The sequence below is a fragment of the Episyrphus balteatus genome, chromosome 1 (assembly GCF_945859705.1).
Source record: "Episyrphus balteatus chromosome 1, idEpiBalt1.1, whole genome shotgun sequence".
NCBI lineage: Eukaryota > Metazoa > Arthropoda > Insecta > Diptera > Syrphidae > Episyrphus > Episyrphus balteatus.
Genome location: NC_079134.1, coordinates 4,098,219 through 4,111,792, shown reverse-complemented (window position 1 = coordinate 4,111,792; position 13,574 = coordinate 4,098,219). Strand labels below are relative to the sequence as shown.

General features: G+C 30.3%; 1 protein-coding gene across 4 annotated transcripts in view; it reads right to left on the bottom strand.

The window, feature by feature from the left end:
* LOC129914785 (probable G-protein coupled receptor 158) overlaps positions 1-13,574 on the bottom strand; it is a 101,233-nt gene that overhangs the window by 42,666 nt on the left and 44,993 nt on the right. The gene's annotated exons all lie outside the window — the stretch shown is intronic.

The following is a 13,574-nucleotide window of genomic DNA, read 5'->3' as shown; positions in this document are numbered from 1 at the left end:
ATGTATTATAGTAGAGTAACTAAAGCAAATTATTAGGGAACCCGGCCGAACAGCTCTGATTTTGACGATTTTTTTTTTTCAAACGTAGGTAATTAAAAATACTTTAAAGTCTATATTTTAAAAATTGCGCTGTTGCCGTATTGTTTTTTAAAATTCAAATTAAATTTTTTTTAACAAAACCATTATTTTTGCTTAAATTTTAAAAACAAATGATAGCAAAAGATTCTCTAGGTAATTTAAGGAAAAAAAGTATAAAGGAGTAAGGGACAATCTTCCATCGCTTAAGCGATAAATGCAATTTTCTCACAATCTGACTTCAAACACAAAAAAAATATTTTGAAAACAACGGCAACACCTACAATATTTTAAAATACATTTTTAAAAAGCCAGAAGCTCATTCTTATCTCTTAAATTTAAATCCACTAAATTTTATGAAGAGTTTTTGAAAAAATGGTCCTCAAACTCAGAATTTAAAAAAAAATGTTAAAAAAAAAATTTTAAATGACTTTTTTCCAAACTTTTTCTAATAAAATATGAATTTATTTTAAAAAAATGTTTGGCCATAAATATTATCAGTTGAATTCCGAAGAGGAAAAGGTAATATATATTACAGTTTAAAAAAAAATTAAAATTACTTCAATTTCAATGGGTTTTTTTTGATAAAAACTGAATTTTTGCATTGAAATAATTGATTTTCTCAAAGACTTTGGTAAATAAGAACTTTAAATTTTTGCTATTTAGCTTTCAACAGTAAGGGTTATTAAATTAATAAAAAATAATTTTATATTTAAAAGTTGAACTTAAAAAAAAAATAAGTTAAATTTGTTTCCAAAACTTCTATTCAAAAAAGTTCTTCGAAAATGAAAAACTTTTTAATTTTTTTCATAAACCGTAATACATATTGACATTTCCTTTTATAATTTCAAATCATAATAAATGTGGCCAAAAAAAATTGAAAAAAAAAAATGCATTTTATATTACGAAAAAGTTTTAAAAACCACATGTTAAGATTTTTTCAATAATTTTTTTTTTTTCAAGAATCTGAGTTGAGTTACCATTCTTTCAAAAGTCCTTAATTCAATTAACTTAATTTTAATTTTACAAATATGACTAAGCTTCTGGCTTTTTAAAAATGTACATTTAAATATTGTAGGTGTTGCCGTTGTGTTCAAATATTTTTTTTTTGTGTTTGAAGTCAATTAATAAGAAAATTGCATCTATCGCTTGAACGATGAAAGATTGTCCCTCACTCCCATATATTTTTTTTCCTTGAATTTCCTAGACAATCTTTTGGCATCAATTAATTTATGAAATTTAAGAAAAATTTTTGAAAAAAAAATTTTTTTGTTCACAAAAATCTTCAATAAAATTTAAAAAATCAAAACGGCAACACCGGCAATTTTTAATCTATAGACTTTAAAGTATTTTTAATTACCGACGTTTGAAAAAAGAGATCATCAAAATCTAAGCTGTTCGGCCGGGTTCCCTAATATTGCCAATTTTTGAGCTTTAGTTACTCCACTATTAGTTTCAAATACAACACATTAGAAAGTAACTAAAGGTATTGAAGTAATAGAAAATTTGATTTAAAAACTAATTCATTTGCACCTAAATTATGACTTTATCTGGTTAAGAATTGAAATTAAATACTCGCCTTTTTTTGTAGTGCAAGAAAATCAAATTTTAATCAAACTTCAAATTAAAAAAAAAAGAAATAAATTTGTTGTTCCTGGATTCAGGGTTATCGCTACCTGAAAAAGTACTTATATAAAACTATTTTGGTTCAGAAAAATGCATTTGGTAACTTTTTTTTTCTGATAAAAAATTATAAATAAATAAAAATCAGAATTTGCACAATTTGAAGGCGCTGACAAAATTTGATCAGCAATTAGATTTCACTTTATACAGTTTGTGAAAAAATAATAAGAGATAATAATATCACCATTAATATATTTATGAATTATGATGAAATAATTACTTTTAGAAATGTTTTGTTTCATTTTAAAATAGTAAGAAATACTTAAAATAATAAAAAAGAAAAAGAAAAAAATATCATTAAAATAAACTTAAACTTTAAATTTAGTAAAATCTCCTTGATTTTTAATACAAAAATAGTTAAATTTCAATTAATTTTGTACTATACTCAAAAATGTATACAATCAAAGTATGTATTAAATTTAAATAAAATTTTGGTGTTGCCTCACATGTAACCCAAATTTTCATAGAATCTACACCAAAATTTTTGAAACTTGTAGCTTATCAAACTATGGATGTTTTGATTTGTACCTTGGATACCAGAGTCCTACAGAAATTACAAAGAAGATGCCGAGGGAGCGCCAACATTTTTACACCAACATAAGTTATCAAAATATGCTGCCGAAGATCCTTAGATAACCGCCTTTAAGGCAGAGTCAACTTAGAGTGTTCGCCTGCTGGATGTGATTCGCATCAAATCATCAGGAATGAGAAAATAGACGAAAGCTGAAACACAATCACCATCTTCAGCGAGGACAACCTGGCAAAAGAACCACTTATGAGATATAATTTCACTTCCTTCAAAGAAGTGACTAATATAATTCATATTGGGCACTCAAAATAGTCAGCGGGAAGTGATTATAAGACCTCTAACTTTGTACATAGAAAGTGTACCTAATCTGGCATTTCTTCTCCTGACTTTCATCTTTAACAACTTCCTCAACAACAGTTACTACTCATCATCAATAGTTACTGTTCAAAAGAATGCCAACCACACCAACGTAGAAGGATCGTCCGCGTCTCCTTTCTCTCCAGCAGCGCTGGAGTGCCTCAAGGATCTCAATTGGGACCAATTCTCTTCCCCATATTTGTGCTTTGATTTAAGTTTTACAATAAATTGACAAAGTAATAATGTTGCAATAAAATGTTAACAAGTTATCCTGTTTTTAATTGCCATTTTTTTTAATTTTTTTTTTAAATGCCGTATAGGTATATAAATTTGTGTTGGTCACTGTGGTGTATACGTATTTTTTTTTTATTTCTTTGGCTTTTCGAGCATTTTTAAACGAAGATTAAAATTATTCCGAAGGGTCGTTTGCGACTTTGGGTTGAACTTTGCACATGATTAAGTTGGTTGACAAGATTTTATCGAACATGATTATAAAACTTTTGTAACAACTTAATTATTCATTTCCACTTTATTACTAATTCCTTCCTAAGAACCCGCAATGTATGAGTATATATTAGAAACTCATCAAAAACTATAACAGACAATCAATCAGGTCATCATAAGAGTAAACCAGACTAAAAACAAAAGACTATTATTATGTTTGTATAGGAAACCTACTTCTTCTAGGTAGATATCTTGAATATAAAATCTTCTTCATCATTCAAAGTTTATGCTAAATCATCAAAAGATATTACTCTCGCTTGTTCCAATTTACAACATAAATTTATATGTGTGTGTGTGTGTAAAAACACAATGTTATTCAAAATGAAATCCTTTTATTCTTAAGAGTTTCTCATAAAAGCACTTAATCAACCAACACACAAGATGTCATCTGATGAATATATGAAGATGAAACCATTACAATGTTTGTCCAACATTGTACAATGGAGAGTAGATATACCCTTGTTTATGTATACAATGTGGTCTGGTCGGTCATACATATATTGTTTATTCAAGGATAAAACAAAGAGCTGATCCTTCGAGATATACTCAAATTACTAACTTCTTTATCTTTGTTATTCGTCGTCCCAAATCAATGTCTTTCGAGTTCCGCTACTACATAGTAGTAATTACTTTTATGGGAAAATAACACCTATATGGTTATGGTGACCATTTGTCCTTTTTCTTATTCTATTTATACATTCAAGGAATTTTAGAAAATATTTTTTATTAAGTTTTCAAAAAATGATACTCGCGTCACTTTTCGAAAGATTCTTCATTGACTGTTCAAACAACAATTTTGTAAAGTAACTTTTCAAAGCAGTTATTGGGCTTTTGAAAATTTGATGTATGTAACATCTTTGGAGAGTTAACAAGTGTTTCTTGTAGAAAAATTAAGAAAGCAAGTTTCAAAATTTGCTGGAGAATTATTTAATTCAGTTTAATAAAGTAAATTATGGTCTTTAACCTGTGGACTTATGTCCCTGCCCCCCCCCCCCCCCCCCCCATTTCAAAATGTTGAAATAAATATTTAATGTAACATCTTTGGAGATTCATTTTAGAAAAAAATAAGAAAGCAATTTTCAAAGTTAGCTCGAGAATTATTTAATTAAGTTTTAAAAAGTCCATTATGGTCTTTAACCTGTGGACTTATGTCCCTGCCCCCCCATTTCAAAATGTTGAAATAAATATTTAATGTAACATCTTTGGAGATTCATTTTAGAAAAAAATAAGAAAGCAAATTTCAAAGTTAGCTCGAGAATTATTTGATTAAGTTTTTAAAAGTCCATTATGGTCTCTAAGCCTGTGGACTTGTGTCCCTGCACTATTTCAAAATGTTAAAATAAATATTTAATGTAACATCTTTGGAGATTCATTTTAGAAAAAAATAAGAAAGCAATTTTCAAAGTTAGTTAAAAGTCCATTATGGTCTTTAACCTGTGGACTTATGTCCCTGCGCCATTTCAAAATGTTAAAATAAATATTTAATGTTACATCTTTTTAGAGTTAACAAAGGATTAATTTTAGAAAAAAATAAGAAAGCAAATTTCAAAGTTAGCTCGAGAATTATTTAATTAAGTCTTTAAAAGTCCACTATGGACTTACGTCCCTGCACCATTTCAAAATGTTGAAATTAATATTTAATGTAACATCTTTGGAGATTCATTTTAGTCCATTATGGTCTCTAAGCCTGTGTACTTTGTGTCCCTGCACCTTTTCAAAATGTTAAAATAAATATATAATGTAACATCTTTATTAATTTCTAAAATCTAAAATCTATTTAATTAAGTCTTTAAAAGTCCATTATGGTCTCTAAGCCTGTGGACTTATATCCCTGCACCATTTCAAAATGTTGAAATAAATATTTAATGTAACATCTTTGGAGATTCATTTTAGCAAAAAATAAGAAAGCAATTTTCAAAGTTAGCTCGAGAATTATTTGATTCAGTTTTTAAAAGTCCATTATGGTCTCTAAGCCTGTGGACTTGTGTCCCTGCGCCATTTCAAAATGTTAAAATAAATATTTAATGTAATATCTTTGGAGAGTTAACAAAGGATTCATTTTAGAAAAAATAAGAAAGCAAATTTCAAAGTTTGCTCGAGAATTATTTAATTAAGTCTTTAAAAGTCCATTATGGTCTCTAAGCCCGTGGACTTATATCCCTGAACCATTTCAAAATGTTGAAATAAAAATTTCTCCAAAATGTTTATAAATCTCTTTTACCTTCTAACCTGGTCACAATAAATGAGAAAGAAAGCAAAGTCCACAAAGAAGAAATAGAAAGAAAAATACATCCATTTTGGCTTAGAAGAAAATTTAAATTTCAATTCTAGGTCGATGACGTGACGTTGCATCTTGCATATCTATTATTATCTGACACTCACTTCGGTCTCTCTCGCTCTCTAAACGTCTTTGATCAGAAAGTACATTTATTATGTAGGTGTATACACTACACGGATTGAAATGAGAATAGCATAAGGATATCTTAGGGATGCCATCAATGTCATTGATATTAATTTAAAATCACATTGCATCGTCTGCGAAGTATTTTTATAATGAGAAATTATTGATCGTTTCTGTTTAATATGGAATAACTTCACATTATTACTTTATTAAAGAGTGAAAAATTGTAGAGATACGCATACAATGATTTTAATTAAAAAAACATCTTGACCAGCAGAATATGTAATTCAGTATCCCAGGGTAATAAGGTTATTTTAAAATTCTGTCTTTATCATAACAACAGATGGCATAAAGCTACTGAACCGTCATAATGGGGTGAAATTGGTTTGCTTTCTTTCCCAGATTTAATTGTATATTACTTTTTTTTTGTGACGGAAGGATTTAAATTGTTAAATATGGATGTTGCAGGCAGTTGGCCTTAAGGATTTTATTTCCATTATCCATTATTATAGTATAATTGGCTATAAGGAAGTGGAAAATGTTTACTCTCTACACAGCGGAGATGGACAGTTGGAACTTGAGATATTATAGCTGTCAAAAATGTACGTAAATGTTTTCGTAATTACGTGGCCACAAAATGACATTTGATGAGTGAAAGTTGAAAGTGGCAAGTAGTAGGTCGTGAATGATATATGGTTTGTAGTAAGGCAAAAGGTAAGTGGCAAACGGCCATTCGCAAATGTCAAAATGCGAAAGCAAAGTTGACAAGTGGTAAGTATGTACATAGAGACAATTGTTAAGTGGTGAGTGGTAAATCTAGAATGGAAAGTTGTAATTTGAAAGTTGCAAGTGCAATGGGACAAATGGAAAATTGCAAGTGATAAGTGAAAATGGTAAAATATAGGCAGAGCCGGTTTTAGGGGGGGGGCAGCCTGGGCCGTCGCCCAGGGGCGCAAGAATTGAGGGGCGCCGCAGGCGCCCCGAACTTTTCCAAAAGTTATATAAATAACGAAGTCTTTCCAATCGATGTTTTATTTCTTTTTCTATTTTACATTTTCAACGGCGCTCGTATTGTTTGTCCTAAACTTTTTGAAGAATGAAGGCGCCCCCCAATTTTGGGTTAATTTATTTAGCTTCCGGAAGGACAATGGTGTCCAAAATCTTCGTTCATCTTTGAAGAACAAGGCGCCCCAATTTCTTTTGAAAGACTAAAGCAATCCTAATATTCCTCCTACCAATTTAATTTTTGCAAAGGTGCCCCTATAATAATGAATAAGGAAAGAGAAGGGAGACGGACAGAATCCCGAAATTAAAAATCCAGAAAGCCCAAAATCCAGAAAACCCTTAATTCCGAAAACACAAAATCCCGAAACCCCACAATCCCAAAATCCCAAAATCCCGAAAACCCAAAATCCAGAAATGCCAAAAATTGACAGCTTCTCCATTTCTCATAAAAACTACGTTTGTGTGTGAGAATAAAAAAATAGGTCTATTCGTTGTTCCCCCCTCCAGGGCACTCTAAGTCATTTCAATTAACTGTGAAAAAAATCAGAGTTTCTCGGGTTTTCATTTTACATCGAACACCTCAGAGCTTTAGTTTCATCAGCGAACATCGAACACAGAGGAAATAACTCTGGTTGAAAAAGGAGCTACAAAAAACGCTTGACAACGAATTCGGAGCGACCCAGAGTGCCCTAGAGCTCACAACGAACAAACCTTATACTTATAAAGGTATGTTGTTTTCGATTGGCCGTCCGGAAGCGCCTGGAATCATTAAGAAGCGTGCTGCAAGTTTTTTATTCTCCTAGTGAAAAAACAAAAACAAAATATTTGATTTTTCACCAATACAGATATTAAATTTTAGAATTGGGTGGAAGCGATTCAAAGTTTTTTATTGGATTTCATGAATGAGTGAATCATTTTTGAAAAAATATTGTTCAAATAAAACCAACTGTACCTAATCTTTAAATGTATTTAAACAAAAAAGTCAGAGATAAAGGTAGTCTTGTCAATTGAGCCTAAATGACATGAATAATTAATTTTTTTTTTCAAGTTAACCTTTTTAAGTTAATACACTGCACATTTTTAATAAATGCATTAACAAGTATATGAGAGGTAAGACATAATCTGCTATTGCTTTTTTTCGTGATTTAAAAAAATTGTTTTTAGATGAATTTTTTTTTAGAGGCGCCACTTGCAATCTTGCCCAGGGGCGCCGGTAGTGCTTAAACCGGCACTGAATATAGGGACATGTAGCAAATTGCAATTTGAAAGGGGCAATATTTGTAAGTGGCAATAGGTCAGTGGAAAGCATATAACATTAGAATAATTCAATAGTTTTGAAAGATTTCGAATAAAAAAGAAGTTATAAAGTCTAAGAATTGGGCATTTTCCTATTAGATGAAAAATATCTTCTTTCTCGAAGATTGTAAAGAGTAGGTACCAGAGGAATTATAAATACCTCGTGCGGAGTATTAAGCTAGGGCTCCTGATTAGATTAGATATTAGAAGATAGATTGTTTTACCGACAGCATAATGTTGCTTAGTTTAAGCAAATAGAGCTCTTTTATCAACACACCTCAAAAATCAATACAAAAGCATAGAGCTTTCTCCTATTTAAAAGGTAAGGTCTCCCGAGATTTGCGAACAAATAACACTGGTGTGCTGATTCCGAATCCGAAGTCAAAATTGGCCTAGCACGTAAAGTTTTTAGGATATTCCCGTTAGAAAATCTGGAAAACCAATTTTTTTGCTATTTTCGAAGCAATAGTTTGGCGTAATGCACACTTTTTCAACTAAACTATAGTCACTGTTTATAAAATAACTTATATTTTTCTTTCAAATTCAGTTTCAATCTCCTCAATATCTCTTTTCTTGTTCGAGACATCTAAATTTAAGTAAGTTAAGTAGGTTTGGCATTTATCTTACCACAGAGAAACTGATCATTAAAAATTCATATTTCTTTCTCCAAAGAACAAAGGTATACTTTTCTAGTAGATTTTAGTATGCTGATTTTGAATCCGAATTCAAAACATTTCGATCAGCTGCTGTTTTTGAGATATCATATTTTTTTGAGATTTTTTTTTTTAACCAAAAACTTGATTTTGTGATTCTCTAACGCTTATATCTCTTTTTGACTTCGGATTCAAACTCAGCACATCAAAAACCATAAGCAGAGACAAATTTTAAGATTTAGAAGGCAGTGTATCGAATGGTTTATCACAGATAAGATTTTTCTAAATAGAAAAATATTATATAAAATTACAAAACACGTATAAATTTTTTTAATGTATTTTATTATATAGTTTTCTTTACATATTTGACTTTTTATATAAAACGGGCATTGAGATTTTACATTTTCCTAAATTAAAGTGTTTTTGTTCATGTGGGAATACTAAAAACTGCAGGATTTCAATATTTTTGCTATTTTTGTCAATTAGTATCTTTAAATGTGTGTAAACTTTAATAATTAAATGCAAATTTGGTGTCATATAATAGATCATGTTATGAAAAATAAGTTCTCCAAATTTGAGCACAATACGAATATTAGTTTTATTTTTGTACTAGGTCAACCGAATCTAAAAGGGTTATTTTCTACAAACTACTCATATTTTTCAAAAATCATTTAAAAAAAAATGGTACGTGCTAGAATTTTTCTGAAACCAGATTTAGATTCAGGAAAGTCAAATCTTTCATAATTTGAAAAAATTATTTGAAGGAGAAAAAAAAAAGATAAATTTTGCAAACCAGTGTAATTATTGTTGAGTAGCTTGCTAAATCTCGGCTAGTTTTCACTTGGATGTCTTTGAGTTTCTATCCTACACGTATGTCGAAGAAGGTTATAAGTATTTGTACCTGCTTACCACTGGTTGCTTTCCTAATGCTGAAAAAATTTTTTTTTTAATTGTACGAGACTTCTTTCCGGTAGTGATGGAAAGTCTTTCTTTTATATTTTTTAATTTTCTTTTTTCATAATGCATTTAAGCATTTTAGCAAACATTTCCTCGTTCCATTTCACTTATTTCCAACTAAATCCAAAAAACTTCTTCGTCCATTTTTTTTGACATTTAAACTTAGAAACACACTTGTATGTTATGTTTTTCGAAACACAAAAAATTCTTCAAAATAACCTTCTAACTTGGAAAAAGTGAGAAATAATACAGTAAAATAAGGAGAAAAAAGGGGTAAATCTCGGAATGAATGTTAGTAGAATTTTTTTTTGCTCAATATCTTCCTTTTGCCATTCTATAACATATCTCAAAAGTCTAGAAAAATCTCATGTCCGCTTGTCGCGATTTCAAGGTCAAATCGCGAAATGGAGATTTTCAAAATTAGCAAAAATAGGCTATGGTATTATATACACATATGATACATGATTTCAAGGTATTTTTTAATGCTGATTCCAAAAAATCTAAAATCTAGACAATCTGACGTCTCTGGAAAAAGTTATACCTGTTTTTCATCTGTCAACTCATATTATTGTAACAGTTGCAAACTTACTGCCGAAAAACCCTTAAAAGTTATGGTAGATGAACCAAATTTTGCATGAAGATTTTAGAATCCATCATTATTAAAAATCAAAACAATCCATTACAAAAAATATATATACCTACGAAATAATGGTATTTTTTGATGGAGGGGCAAATTTTAGGATATGCACTAAAGATGATTCTTGTTCATCTTAGGAATAAGTGCTAATAGGCTAATTTTTTCATTTTAATCTTTTTTTGGATGTTCTTTAACTACCCTCAAAAATCTAAAAAAATCTCATGTCCGCAAGTCCTAATTTTCTTGGTTCGAAAATAAGGTGCAGATTTTAAAAAATTAATAAGAGAAGTTTAAATTTTTATATGTATACCAACATAAGCGACATGATTTAAAGGTATTTTTTAACACTTCTTCCAACAAAACTCACAAACAAGTCAACCTGACCATCCATGAAAAGTAATGCACCTTATTCATGTTGATCTGACACAAATATCTGAAGGGAGTTTTTCAATTTTTTTAAAATCTGCACCTTATTTTCAAACCAAGAAAATTAGGACTTGCGGACATGAGATTTTTTAGATTTTTGAGGGTAGTTAAAGAACATCCAAAAAAAGATTAAAATGAAAAAATTAGCCTATTAGCACTTATTCCTTAGATGAACAAGAATCTTCTTTAGTGCATATTCTAAAATTTGCCCCTCCATCAAAAAATACCATTATTTCGTAGGTATATATATTTTTTGTAATGGATTATTTTGATTTTTAATAATGATGGATTCTAAAATCTTCATGCAAAATTTGGTTCATCTACCATAACTTTTAAGGGTTTTTCGGCAGTAAGTTTGCAACTGTTATAATAATATGAGTTGACAGATGAAAAGCAGGTATAACTTTTTCCAGAGACGTCAGATTGTCTTGATTTTAGATTTTTTGGAATCAGCATTAAAAAATACCTTGAAATCATGTATCATATGTGTATATAATACCATAGCCTATTTTTGCTAATTTTGAAAATCTCCATTTCGCGATTTGACCTTGAAATCGCGACAAGCGGACATGAGATTTTTCTAGACTTTTGAGATATGTTATAGAATGGCAAAAGGAAGATATTGAGCAAAAAAAATTTCTACTAACATTCATTCCGAGGTTAAACCCTTATTTGACTGGATTAAAAGAAAAATAAAAAAAAACTAGACAAGTAGCAACACTTATAACCCATTTCAAAAAAAATAAAATGAAAATGAAAATGAAAAAAAGATTTGTGTAACTTTTTTCAGTTAAAAATTATTTTTAAAGCTCGCACGTGACCTACTTCAATAACTTTTTTTTAACGACTTTTGAGTTGTGCACGTGGTAGGGATATAATCAAAATTGTATGATACAACTTCTATCACAGCTGAAGCTGATGATGTCTGTGGAGGAAGGAAACTCGAAAAGTTTCAACTTGATTTGGAAACCTCTAATTCAATTCGTGTTCTTGAGGGAGAGACAAAAGACAATTCGTAGGCATTTATATAACCCATCCGTGTGCTCTCTGTCATGTAACTGAGGTCGTTTTAGTGGTTTTTGAAAATGATTACCAGAAGGAGGGTTAGATTACCATTTGAAATATTTGTGCCCGTTTACCGATAAGACTTTGTCGTCATGGCGGATGTGTTAAAGTTTGTCTGTTTTGTTTATTTGTTTCAAGTCACACAGACATACCCTTGCCCATATACACACAGACACAAAGACAGACGCACAAATCACAGCACAAAACCAGCAGCAGCAGCAACATTGTCCTTGCTTAAAAGCAAATAATTGTTTAACGCATAAATGTAATGAATGGCGGAATAATAATGGGAAGCTATACACAAACACAAGTGGGGAATTTATATTTGTTGTTCAGTGAATCATTTTTTGTGTGGTGACTGGTACTACTGGACTGGGAGAATGGGAATGGGGGAAACCTGTTAAATCCGCTCTAAGCTCCTACATAACATAAAAAAGTGTTATCGATCGCTTGGTTTTTTCGGCAAGGCAAAGAGAACTAGGACTGCATAATGTATGGAGATAATGGATGTTTTATTGCTCCTTCGCTACGCCCCAGTGCGGTACACGTTTTGGTTTGAGGAACAAGTTGGGTGTTGTGGTTTTTATTTAATTTTTTCAACTTAAAGTTTTGATATTTGTTGTTTTTATGCTGTTAATTTTTTTGAAAAACATGAAATAGCTCTTTGTTTTTCCTCAGAGGAAAGTTTTGTGTTGTGTAATGTGTTGGTGTTTAATGTTTTGTAGCGCAAAAACAAACAAATATATGAGAGTTCAGTTTTTACAATCTTTGGATACGAAATTCATGTTCAGAAATTAATGTTATAGTCGTATTTATACTCTCATTGTTGAGTGGTTTGTTAGTAAAATGTAGATGAGCAATCGAATTAGAAGCCTCCATTAGTTCAGTACCCATTTTTGATAGAGTATCTATCAACTTTCACAATTTGATCTTTCAAATGCAGTATTTAAATCTTTTTGTTCATTGTGGCGTATACGTATTTTTTTTTATTAAATTTTCTCTTAAGTTCAGTATTTATATCCAATATGTAATTAAATGCAGTTTTTCTCAAAACAATATCAAAAGCCTTTTTGATACCTTGCAGACATCATATGATCATTCAGAAGGAGTCCAACTAGCTCATTAATAGTTGAATGTCTAAGTAAAAAGCCGTACTGTGAACTGTGATTATATGAATGAAAATAAATGGTAAAAAATGGATAAAATCCTCAAGAGAAAGTTGGCCGAATATAAAAACCTTTAGAAGAAGAAGAAAACGTAAGCAAAATTCGTTTTGTTTAATGTTTGAAAAGATTTCAATATTATTGGTCTGTTATGACCTTTAATTCAAATAATGCGTTTCGTCAAGGCACAATTGATGCCTGGGATAAACCAATAATTTGGACTAAAGGTCATACAAAACTTTGACAAAGCACACACACTTTTTGGGATGAATTTTCATCAAAACCCACGAATTCAACTGGATCGTAAGTTGTAAAAACGGAATAAGTCAATTTTGCAAAATTGTTGGGAAGCCGCAAAAAACTGAATAGCTCCTATATTTTACTGTTTTCAGATGTTTGACTTTCAGATAAAATAAATATTATGTGGATTTGAGTCAAATTAGACAAAAATTTTATTCCTATGAGTTACTGGTAGACAGGTATAACGGTTTAAAAACCTTGGACTTATTCCGTTCTTACAACTTACCGTTTGAAATTTCACTTAAAAGCCAAATTAAGAATGAAATAAACCCAACTAACAATTTTTCTTCCTTAAGGTTAGGATCTTTAATTTCTCGTAGTTATTATCTCTACAGGGCTTGTATTTAGTTTGTGAACCAAAATTAAAACTTTCGAGGCATAACTTTCGTTAAACGCTTCCTAGAAACCTAGTGCAAGTGGAATTTAAAAATTTGTACAAGCATTAATGTAAACATTTCGTTTAAATTTCAATAAGGACACTTGAAATTCCATTGTAGAAGCACAAGAAATAAAAGCCATTAAA